The sequence below is a fragment of the Parasteatoda tepidariorum genome, chromosome 1, assembly GCF_982258835.1.
Source record: "Parasteatoda tepidariorum strain Cologne lab strain chromosome 1, Ptep-v5.0, whole genome shotgun sequence".
Taxonomy (NCBI): Eukaryota; Metazoa; Arthropoda; class Arachnida; order Araneae; family Theridiidae; genus Parasteatoda; species Parasteatoda tepidariorum.
In genome coordinates, this window is record NC_141755.1 from 105,713,572 (window position 1) to 105,726,771 (window position 13,200).

Sequence of the window (13,200 nt, forward strand, 5' to 3'; positions counted from 1 at the left end):
TTACCCTTATAAAAAGTAATTGCTTAGTCAACACTTCAAAAAAAAAATAATTAAAATACGAAAGACGAAAACTGATTTTCAGTCACACAAAAAAAAATCAGTAGTTTGAATTTTGTTCGAAAACATTAGTCTATTGTACCAAATCGTGAGCTCACACTCGATCACCAAAGCTTTCCGTTAGCTATTCAAACGAAAAGTTATGACTAAAATAAGTTTTAGCTAAAGTGATACCTGCAAGTGACGTAATATGGGTATCTTGATCTAATTTGGTTGTTGACCAAACTTGGTAGTTGCTGATTGGTTTCTGTTAGCAACTGTGATCTTTCCATTCTATTTCGAGTAAGCCAAGCCCGTCAAGTATCAATTCTCTTAAGTGACACATTCTATATTCTCACGCAAATATTTTAATTCTCCATATATATTTCTTATTTAGAACAGAGATAGGGCATAAAGAACATAAACTAATTATGCATTGAAGTTGTCAAATACATTAAACAAAATTCTATCACAGTTGCAATAAAATACACAAATAAATATTCTAAGTTAAGTAAAAGACGTAGAGGAGAAAGAATTACATTTCAACGAATTCGATGTGCAATACGACACGGTATTTAATTAACTTCACTTTAATTATCCTTCTAACTTAAGTGGAGAAAATTAGCTCGATTTTCTAGTCTAATCTAGTCCTGTCGGGGTGCCTAAGTCCGGAACGGCCCTTTACTCCTTCATCGTGAGATGCGGATCCTTGAGGTCCTTGTTTCCTAAAATTGAGAGTAAAGAATTAGTAATGAGCATATTGCTCGAGTAAAATCATATAAAATGATACTTGTTGCATTACATATAGTATTAAACATAAAATATAATAAATGAATACATGAGATACATAAAATAAATAATACATAGAATAAATAAGTAATAAAATTGAACTTTTGGTAAGAAGTTTGTCAAAATATTTGTACGCCCCTGGTACAAATTGTCTAACTATCATTAAACAAGAAGGGATGAGGGCAATCAGTATCGAAAACAAGAAAAAAATATTTATTTTAACAAGAAAACAAGTTCCATATTTCCAGGGTAGGACCCTTCAGATTATAAATTTTATAGATTAGAAGACAATTATTACAAGCCAATGCTTACTGCATGGTAGTTCAATGGTAGACTAAATATCAGCCCTCTAGTGGGGAGATTTAGAATTAATCAAATTTACATCTACATTTCTCAACAATCATCTCATTCATTACATACTCAAGTCTCTTGTTTATTTCATTCGTTCTAGTTCATAGTGCCCTTTATCAAAGCTTAGTCAATATTTACAAACATACAAATCAAGTGATTTTGTCAACGCTTATAATATATTTACAAGTCAAGTCCGAGTTATATTTAAATGTCAAGTCCGAGTTATATTTCATTATATCTGTCTTGTATAATTGTGTCTTTTTTTATGCTTATAGAGCCATTTCAAATAATATTGCCATATCATGTTAGTACCATTGAGTTATTCTCACATGGTCAATGTTACATCACTTGCAAATCGTTACACGATATACATAAGCAAATTGTTAACCCCCACCAAATTTATTATATATCAGACAAAAATTTAAAAAAACTCTAATCAAAATATATTAAGAACTTAATCCATCTCTTTTGAGTTCCTTCTCTTTCTCCTGAATTTTCGAACTTGTGTACTTTGAAATACTTATCATAATACTTGATTTCTAATTTTTTTCTTTGCAATTTTAGGTTGTGGCCTTTATTTTTAGGAGGGAAAGGAAAGCCACTAATAGCAACTAAAATGTTATTTTTTGCTACTAAGTTCGAGGTAAGGCGAGTGTGGTTTGCTATTTTTACAAAAAAAATAGCTAAAAATTGACAATTTTCGGAAAAATGGCAACTTTGTAAAAAAGATTAATTTAAAAACTTATTGTTGTCAAACTAGTAAGTTGCTCCATATCTAATTATCAGATTTGTATAGAAATAACAAATTTCGAAAAATCATGTGGAAGTGGTCGAAAAGCAATGAACAAATTCATAAGAAATGCTCTGAAGCAGATATGAATTTGTAATAAAAGCGTCGAGAGCAATATCAAAAAGTAATAATTCAATTTCTTAATCGCGTGCCGTAATAATACCATGCATATATCAGAATCTTACATTAAAAAAAAACGTAGGAAATGGATTAAAAAATTATCAATAAACAGCGTTGATTTATTAGTGAATGTCGTAAATTAAATGCGTCAGAATAAACTCATTCTATAATTCTAAATTCAGGTGTCGTACGTAATCTCAAATAAAAAATATAGGAACATGAAAAACTATGAGGAATTAATCAGAAAGAGTGATTAAATTCATGAATAAATAGTGCTACTTATTTTATAAATAGAAATTCGAGTACTGTAATATGCTGAAAATATTGGAGTTTCAAAAGACTTGGTTAGAAAAAATATTTAATTAATCCTATTTTTGGAATTGGCCAAAAATAAGAGCAGAATAATGATGTGGTTTTGCAATGAAACTGCCGCTTATTGAGCTCATAGAAAAGTGATAAATCAAATTCAAAATTTGCATATCATAACATTCGAAATGTTGAGATTTCATAAACCTCATTTAAATGACTAAAAAAGCGATTCAAAAAAACTGTATGGATTTCCAGGGAGTCTGTGTAAATAGACAGTTTTTTTTTAATATTATGTATGTATAATTAAGGTGAGGGTTGGAGGATGATAGAACACAATTGTATAAGCACAAATCACCCTATGCAATCCATGGTCGTGAATCACTAGAACACGAAACATGCTGTATCACGAAATGATGGACACACAGAGATGGAATGAAAAGAAACCGATAAAATGAAGAAAATCATATTATTAAACAAAATGAAATTAAATGGCATCACAAGAACTGCTCTAACTTGCGGTCGACAACATTAACGCAAGGTGTGACATTGATGAAAACACCATGCATTATGGTGTCAGCAGTACACAGATATCCGGGAAGCACTTTTCTAAATAGGACATCATATAGGGCTGGAATAGCCTGGTTGGAAGGGCACTGGGCCCATATTCAAGAGGTCGTGGGTTTGATCCCCGCCTACCGAAGGCTCCCGTGTCGTAAATGGTTACTGATGCACATTAAATCTGTCGAGTCGCAAAGTCCTCCAAGTCCCCATGACAAATTAATACCTCTGGAGGTACTGATGGAGGAGTTTCCTTGTCTTCTGGACTGGTTCAAAATGACAAGGGTACGGAGTTGAACATTTCCAGTCGTAAACCCAAAATTGGGTCAGCTTTTCAAAAATAGCTGTTATAAAATGAAAAATAAAACATCATTTCGAATTCCGCACCGAGCTTGCACAAACCACAGGGCAGACAAAAAATGTTCTCAGTGGTAGACGGATCAAGGGTTAGAGTTCCTTTGCCCTCAGACTAACACTGGAATGTTTTCGTTATTTTATACACCATGTAACGCAAATGAGGGTTAGTTCCATCGAAAAGTTCTCCATGAAAGCAAAATTTCTCCCGGATCTTGATCCAGGAGTTCCCTTGTCTTCTGGACTGGGTTCAAAATTACAAGGCCACGGGGTTGAACATTGTCAGTCGTAAACCCGAAATTGGGTCAGCTGTTCAACAAAGGCTACAAAAAAAAATCAGACATCCTTTAACACTTTTAACCGCAATCAAATTTCGCCAATTAACAATGGCTCCTATCTTTCACTCTTTCTCCGACAGCTTCGAGCAATGTTATTCTTTTATTTCATTGTCATTGTCTTCCTAAGTTTTGATTTTATTACATTTAAAAAAATGAGCGAAGCAAAAAAGTAAATGAATAATAATAATTAATGAAAGTCACGATGGAAAAAATGGATCAGATAACCCCCCACATCTTTATTAAATAAGATATTTAATGGGCTAAAACAAAAACAACTTTTATTTGTAATTATTTAACCGCGGCTATACTGTGTAGATTTTCTTAGCTGACTTATTCTGTTTAGAAATGAATAGAATGAATTTCTTTCCTAATTTAAATAGTTACACCATGGAACTAGAAATTGGTACCTTTTAGTATACAGAAACTTTTTCTCGCAAACTTAACAAGTAGTGATTGATTAAGTATTTTTATCTATTGAAATTTCATAATTTCGAGTACATATTCTTTTCCTTTGCTTTCAAAACTATTCTAAACCGTTCAAAGTATCTTTCATACACAAATACGATAGCGTTGAAAAACCTTACACCGAAGACTGTTTTTATTTTCACCAATTCTCCGATGAATAATTGTGAATCGAAAGGTTTTTGAATTGTTCACCAGTCAGCAATGAGTGTTTTTAATAATGTTTATTAGCAATAGGTAAGTGACAAATATTCATAAACAGAAATTACGAAGAAAATATTTATCATAAACATTTAAAAATGCTTTTTAATAATTTCTTGACATTATTCAACGTTGACTATAGCGTGTTGAATAAAAATAGAAAATCGAGCAAAAAGTCGCCAAATATGAAGCACTATTGTTATGTCTGAGTATGCAAATTTATTTTCTGCTTGCAAATGTAAAGCCTCATTGCTTTGCATGACGATTTTATTTTGTTGTCACGCATATTATTATGGCAAAATTGGCATAATCATTGAAAAAACAACTCTGAAAAAAGTGTCAAGTCGATACTAGTTACGTCATTGTCAGGAATAGAAAGTGAAAGTGGTTTGCTCTCATTTAAGAGTAACCAATCAGAGTGGTATAAAATCAGATCTTGGTAAATTGCACGCGCAATACAATGCCAAGGGAAAATCATTCAACGTGAGGCAAACGCGAAAGAATTTTAGCTTTTAAAGAAATTGGCTTGACTTATTCTCAGATTGGCAGAAAAGTAGGAAGGATCTAAGACTGCAATGAATAGTTACCTCAGAAATCCTGAAAACTATGGCAGTAAAAATCGTATTGGAAGTTAAGAAAGACGAAACTAGAAGCTTCCTTGTCACGGCAACGGTCCACGAAAAAAATAATGAAATGCTATTAACATGCAGCAGGCACACGGTCAGAAATTATTTAAGTAATAATCCGAACGCTCAATTTAAAAATATTAAAGGAAAACCTCCGCTTATTGAATTACACAGAATTGTTCGTTTAGAATTCACAAAGAAACATCTTAAAAAAAAAAAAAAAACGTGGGGACGTTTAATTTTATTTTATAACAGTCTTTGAACAGCCGACCCAATTTTATGGGTTTACGTAAACTAATGATCAACTCCGTAGTCTTGTCATTTTGACCCCATTCCAGAAGACGGAGGAACTCCTGGATCGAGTATTGGGAGAAATTTGCCTTCGTGGTGGACTTTTTGATAGAGCTTACCCACATTTGCGTTACATGAAGAATACCACAACAACCACCCACGGTTAGCCTGACGGCAAGGGGACTCTAACCCATGATCCGTCTACCACTGAGGATATTTCACGTCAGCACTGTGGTCGGTGCAAGCCGCATACGGAATTTGTATCGACTGGGATTTGGATCCAATTCGCCTCATTAAAAGGCGAACGCTCTATCCCCTGAGCCATCGCGTCTCTGGACGTTTAATTTGGATACATCAGAGGGCAGAAGATTTGTTTGGTTTATTTTCCAAACGTCTATTTGGTGGTTGACCCATTATGGTTTGCAGCAAGCGGTACTGAAATTATATTTTTACGAACTAAAATGAATTTAATTATAAATCATGATATATGGGGAGATAATTTATTCCCTGTTGCTCTTCTTATAGCATCCGAAGACTTACCCTTATAACTGAACAATGCGGCAGTCCGTGCTTCATATTCAACTAAAAACCGGATGAAAGCAAATGAGAATAAATCCCTTAAGTGGCCCCCTCGTAGCCCAGATCTAAATCCGGTAAAAAATCTTTGGAATATATAAGCAAGACACGTTTATTGATCTGATCGACAATTCAAGAGCAACTCGGATTTGATTTATGCAATCAAGATGTTTGGAAAAAATATTGATACCAGCACTTTACGAACGCTATCTGGATCCATAAATGTGAGATTAGATATTGTAATCGAATACAGAGGGATCTATCTCACATTACTGATTACTGATGTAACAACTGTACCGACTTTTTACTTTTTTCCAATTTACTTTGTGTTGAAATCTTAAAATGACGCATAGAGTAATATGTAATGTATTTTGCTATTAATTTAATTTTGCTAAATGGCTATATTATAAAATGAAATGATTTAAGTACTGATAAGAACTTATATCGTCCTTTTCCTCGAAAAAAAAAAACTTCTGTTAGACGACCAGATTTAATTTTCCTCCCTCTTGGACGCGGTAAAAAAGGAGCCGCTATGACCTAGGTGTAAAGGCATTAAGCTGTGTTCAGGGAGAATCTGGATCCGATCCCCAAAGTCCTTAGGTCCATCAGCTTCAAATCCATTTATACTAGCTCGTTTTAAAAGTAAAGGCGGCCAATGCGTAATGCTGATTAAATTACCGCCATCATGCCGTTGATAATGAAATAGGGAATCCTCCTGGCACACTTTATGCTGTTGCGGCAATGCTTGTTTTTAACCTGCTTATAAGTAATTTTTGGTTGAAACAGTTTATCAGGTTAAGCTAACTTTTGAACCGAATTAACGAATTTTGCTTAGAACTGTTAGTTTGTGCGAAATTTATCTAAATTTTTGTCAGCCCACCCATTAAAAAAGCATGGCCCATTCTATTTTATAACCGGCGTGAAACGGCTTTTGAACTCCTGGATAAATTTAACCTTCATGGAAAATGCTTTGATGGAACTTTACCTGCATTTGCAGAGAGAGGAAAGAATCCCACGCTTAACCCGATGGCTAGGGAATTCGAACCCGAGATCTGTCTACCATTGAGGATATTCTACATCCTATTTTATTTTATGTCCGTCGTTGAACAGCCGACCCAATTTTGGGTTTACGACTACTAATGTTCAACTCCGTAGCCTTGTATTTTTGAACAAATCCATAAGACAAGGAAACTCTTGGATCAGTACCCCCAGAGGTATAGATTTGTTATGGGAACATGAAGAACATTACGACTCGACATATTTAACGTGCATCAGTCACCATTTACAACACGAGGAGTCTTCGGCCGGCTGGGAGCGAACCCACGAATTCTTGGACATGGCTCCAGTGCCTATATGCAGGTAGAAAACGTGCCAAAAAAGTTGCGGCAAAAAACGAATTTTGGACTAATTGTGAAGTTGCTGAACAAAATTTTGAAATTCGCTTCAAAAAGTAGCCCTCGTTCCCCCATCAGTAAGCCAATCACCCAAACATAAGTTAAAGCAAAAATAAGTTCAGCTCATTTTTGACCTGGATAACACAAGCGAGAGTTTTGCCTACAAGCGTTAGTCCGCTGCAGGTGCGATTATCCTTCTTACAAAAAAAAATAAATAAAAAAATAAAAATAGATTGTGATCAAAACAAATTTATATTTTAATAAAAATTGAAAGATCAAATCTTTCCTCGTAACATAAGCCTGTTGTAAAATTTTTTTTTTTTACAAACAGACAACCAACCCAAAAAAAATCATAGTCAAAATAACTTTTTCTTAATTTTTAATAAATCTAAGCTATTGTTAAACAGTTTTAAATATTAAATCCGATTTGCTAGTCTAATTAAAAAAAATCGTTAGCTCACTTGACCGTTTCCTTATCCAGACCGCCGAAAGAAGTTTGCCCGATCGCCGACCCAAACAAAAATTTTTAACCATGAAACCAAATGTTTCACCATTTGTTTACCCATGCTTGAAAATCATTCACCCATCAAAAATCATAGCCCGCGGAATTATTCTGTGATTAGGACAAATATTAGCCTATTTTTGCCATACAAACCAAAAGTTTTAATTTGGCTCCAAGCATTAATTCATAGTACGAAACATTGAGCCCATGCGCAAAAATAAGTTTTGTCTTGAAACGATTTATTTTATTTGATCTTCTAATTTTGCTACAAAACGTCATTCATCTTCTCAAACAACTGTCATAACTATAACAACAAATAAAAAGCAATGGATAAAACAAGCTTTTGCAACAAGTTTTAATTTAGCCTTCAAATGATAGAGAAAATAGTTAAAGCAACAAAGCCATTTTCAGACATTAGAGTATGTAGTTGTAAAAAATTGTTTTGACGGTAGTTCTGATTTTTATAACTGTAATGACATGCTATGAAAAGATATTAAAAATCTACTTCTTGTTTCAGGGTCTGTAACAGGAGGAGTCAATCTGAGGAATAGTTTGATATAACACAAATATAAACTCAATAAGAAGTGATGAGAAGAAAATCTGTCATCTGATGCCAAATTAATGCATGTAAATACGACAAATTTCAAACATTCGGTGTAGCCGCTTGGTAAACTGGCTGATGCAGTTAGTTGTTGTTGCTGTTGCTAATCTCGGAATCGTCTAGCAGCGCTAGACTACTCCCATGAATCCAAACACCTCCAAAAAGTCCATAAAAAGACGGGAGTCTCGCAGGACCTCATCTTTATCGAACCCCAAACAAGTCAGAATAAGCGCAAGGGAGGCCATGTCTGTCGAGCACCAATGACATTCAGAATAAGTTTTTTGGCCCCGGTTGAAAGCAAGGGATCTAGTGTGGCCATTCAAGAAGCGGGAAAAGGCAGTTTGATGGGCTCTCGGTCTAAGATTGAAAGTTTCTCTCGGTTTTTTAGCAAAATACCAAGAGAGGTTGGGAGGAGTTCTTATGATCTTGTTTAATTTAATTTTTGCCAGGGAAGAAATTTCACTAAAGCTAAGCTTCCCTCAGTGATCAGTGTCTTCTTCGGCAGCGGATTTGGCCAGGCAGTCAGCCCTCTTATTCCCATCAACCCCAACATGTGAGGGAATCCACTGAAAGTGTATAGAATGGTTGGATGAAAGCCTGTCAATTAGGTCTAAAATATCAAGAAGTCATTGGAGGCAAGCCTAACTGTGAAAGTATAAACATTTTGAAAATTGCTTCGTGTTCAATTTTTACTGGATTTTCCGTCCAGTTTTGTAAGTATTTGATTAAAAATTGCTGTCATAAGTGTCAGTAGGTTCAGAATGGAGGGCGAAACTCAAAGCCTCTCTGATGGCAAGATCCGAGTAAAACTGCGAGCTGTTGCCTGTGTTGCGAAACCTGCTATGAAAATTCAAACCAACCTCCAATTTAGTTTAGACACCGTTGTCAGGAGAGCAGTTTACTTCCATCAGTGAAAAATACTATGTCCTGAGAAGAAATGTTTGGATGTATGGATCAATTGACTTGAGGTCTTTTTGGTACAATGAATCATCCTTTATTGCAAAGTATCAAGTATCACTACAGTGAAAGTAAATGGAAAACTATCACCTTCCTTATTTACTAATTCTAGACTCAACCTAGATCGAACATTAAATTTAATCTGACCCTTCAAAAATTGAGGTTATCAGTTGAAGGAATGCCTGGAAAAACCACTATTAGTACTTTAGCACTTCCTTTCCTCTGAACTCTACAGGTTAACAATAGAAGGGCAGAGCGGGTGAAGATTGGTAACCTCAAAAGTTAGACAGTGCTACAGAGAGTTCATGGCTGGAAGGACGTCACAGCTTTGAAAAGCGTAAAATAAGCACAGAGGAACATTAATGAAAATCGCAAGTGGAGTTTAATACACTATTAGTTAAGTCTTTTAGTCAGATGTTTTACACGGAGGGATGGATGATTCTTGGGTAAACTATGTACCACTCTAATCTTCATCATCATTGCCAAGGATATAGAAGACAAGATCAAATCAGTAGAAAGACTCTTGGAAGCGAGAACAAATGGAGAAGAAAAGACTATTTAGAACCATGTTAAGGCAGCTTCTAAAATATACTTTTAGAACATTTTCTTTTACAGTCTAATACTGTGTAAATTTTTAATTCCTAAAATTACTTAAGTATATGAATTCAACTGATCTTATATTTATGTTATATTTAATACGAATATGGCTAAGCCAGAGATGTAATTAAAAGAGTATTTCGTGTGTGTGTTATTTTTCCAATCGAAGAATAACATTTTAGCTTAGAAGATTGATCAAGCTAGACATATTTAGTTAAGTTAGATTCTAGGGTAAAATTTAATTCGGAAGAAATTTTAAAATTAACATTGCCCACTAACCAGAACCCACTACACTCTTCTTCGTGCGTCACCTGACCATCATAATTCGGTTATTTTTCAAATCAAGTTTTTTTCGGCCAATACGCGAACTTACTAATTTTTAGCCGTACTCGAACCCACTACCCTCCTTGAGTACCGCGAGATAGGAAGTGGGTGTGAGCATTGATGAAAAGATAATTATTTTGAAAAATGACCAAATTTTAGCAGGTTCAAATACCAATAGATGTTAAATGAGTTCGAGTATTGGTCAGAAGACTTATTTTTTAAAACTGATCATATTATAGCGGGTTCGAGTATTGATAAAAACAGAGTGGGTTCGAAAACTGTTCAAATGATAACAGATTCGAGTATCGATTAAAACAGAGTTATGAAAACTGATAAAATTAGAGCAGGTAAAAATACCATTAAGAAGTTACGATTTCATACCCTCATTCTCGAAATTTTCTATAAATATTTATTTTACCAATACTGGAGGGAAACCTTTTTTTTTTTTTTTATGATGCAATGTGTTTTCTTGATAGAATTCCATTAAAAGGGAAATCAAATGAAAACATAATATTGCAAACATGACATTTAAATTAAAAAAATAAAAAGCACTCATTAAATAAATAAGCACGAAATTCTAAAATATCTTAACCATTAACATAAAAGTTCAAATGCGCGATTCGGATGTATTTTGAAATTTGTAAACACATCTGAAATTTAATAACAAAATTTTTTTTTCGCTAATTTTTTTCTTTTCCACAAAACCAAAGAATTTAAGATCTGATATACAAGAAGAATTATACTATTATTCGTATTTGTTTAACACTCGAAGTTATAAGGCGCTATATTCCATTACAAAAAAATTTTTATATTTATGCGTATTACAGCAGCTATTGGATACTATTTATATCACAAAATTGTCTCACTAGTTGAGAATCTTAAAAACAATTTCTACTATAAGGTTTATTGTAATTACGATTTTATTAAAATTTTCTACTAAAACCATCTTTGTCTGCATTTACACTACCATCTTTTGCCAAATTACGGCCAATTAAATTTAAAGAGGCGGAGAGTTTGAAATTTAAAGGAAATAGATTGGTTAGTTAGTCCCCCTAAAATTAAAAGAAAGGCGTGAATAGAGGGGTTGGTTGACTTTCCCCACAGGTAGTGCGATATAACTATGCGCATTGACCATGAGAAAGGTCACCAAGAGAGTTAAAATAAAATTGAAATAAAGGAATAACGTTTAAAAAAAAATTAAATGCTTAGGTAAAATTAAAAATTAATTTGTCACTTTACATTAAGTGTAAATGTGACAAATACTACTTGGTAATATTATACATGGTCCAATTTGAGTATATATATATATTCCGTTCTCTATTTATTTCTTAAGACAGCCGATAGCAGTATTAAAAATCAGTTTTATTTTTATAGTAAAAAGTTAATTTTATCGTTATTAACATCTAGATGGCAGCATTATACGTTTTGTAGATCTCAAATAGTTTTCAGATTGAATTACATAGAGAAGAGAATAAAACAATTCTGAAATTCTTAGAAACTTACAGATTTCAGTTTGAGGAATAAAAGAGTAAGCCCTAGCGTCTTCAGATTTCATAATAATTTACTATTTTTTTTCTTTCTACTTAGGCTAAAATGCCCAATTTTACAAGTTCGGCAAATCCCTTTAAATGGAAATTTGAGTGAAGAAATTTTGTATTCTTATTTGATAAAGTTACGATTTGAAAAATAACTAAAAAGAATATATGTATATATATTTTTTTTACAAATCTGCTCCTTAAACATTATTCAGGGGATATTTTAAGAAAAACTCAATTTTATATTTTCTGAGAAACAGCTCATATTTTTTGTTATTGTGAGGCGACACACATTTTGTAAATGCGTTTCAAATTTTTCAAAAAAGCAGAGTGTATTTAAATTAATTAGTGGCATAAAATTAAATATTTGCATGGGATACTTTATCAATTAATTGCACAAATTTGACAGCGAAACCTATATTATTGTGAAACAAATATATGTAATTTTTCTGGAAAAATATAACAGTCCATTTCAATTTTTTTATTTACTTCTTTTATGAAAGTTTCCATATTACGAGGGAAATAATTATAATTCTAAAAGAAGAAAGAAATACTATTGCAAATTTTACTTCCGGCAAATATATATATCATTCAATATATATTTATTTAAAAACAAGAAAACTTGTTTAAACTGGTTAATATTAATATTTTTGTAAAGATTTGACTGACAAATCTTCCTTTTAAGCTATTCATTCATGGCGTGTTTTTCCGAAAGAAGGCAGTACTACTATTTGCATTTGTTTGCTTTAGTTACGCTCAAAATTATTACGTAATAAAATACTACTATAAAATTAAAATTGGTTTAACTTTTGCATAGAGGTTTGATTGAAAAAATTTATTTACTTTTTTTTTATTTCTGCAAATATCACTCTTCCTTTCCTTTATTTATTATTATTTTTTTAGAATTTCTTGAATCAATATTAAACTCACGTCCTAAGTTTGTCATAGAAAACCACTAAATAATATCCCATAAATATAAAAATACTAAATTAACAAAAATAACTGAATTAAATATAATAAATTAATTACTCTCTATACCAAAAGTTTATAAATAAAAAATGTGTAGAAGGTTAATATCAAAAAGTGTCCAGTTTTCAAAGAAGATAGTTGAAAGGAAAAAGCAACCAACTCTGAAATAATTTGATATGCTTAATTTAAATTTTTTGTTTACGAATTGCATTTTTCTTTATTCAGGATTTTTTTAAAAACTTATTCTTAGAATTTTTCTCTTATGAAGTAAGTAACTTAAATTGTGCGGAAAATGAGAAATCGTATAATTCAAAAAATAAAAAAACCGTGTACGCCGTGTTATTCAAAATCACTTGGATAATACTATTTTAAATAGAATACCATTTTAAACTGAAAGATTTTTTAAGAAGAATTTGTCAGGAATAGAATTGATAGTTGTAAGACAGTATATTTTGAGAAAAATTTCTCATCACGTTCTTACATAAAATTTAGTAGATCCTGTTTAACTATAAGATTAAAA

The 13,200-nt window shown here is 32.6% G+C and overlaps 1 long non-coding RNA gene across 1 annotated transcript in view; it reads left to right on the forward strand.

Annotated features, from left to right (window-relative positions):
* Positions 1-9,933, forward strand: part of LOC147816673 (uncharacterized) — a 96,361-nt gene extending 86,428 nt beyond the window's left edge. Inside the window, exons 10-11 of the long non-coding RNA XR_015428716.1 lie at positions 1,741-1,819; positions 8,215-9,933. This is a non-coding gene — a long non-coding RNA (uncharacterized LOC147816673). The remainder of the gene's footprint in view (positions 1-1,740; positions 1,820-8,214) is intronic.
* The last annotated feature ends 3,267 nt before the right edge of the window (positions 9,934-13,200 follow it).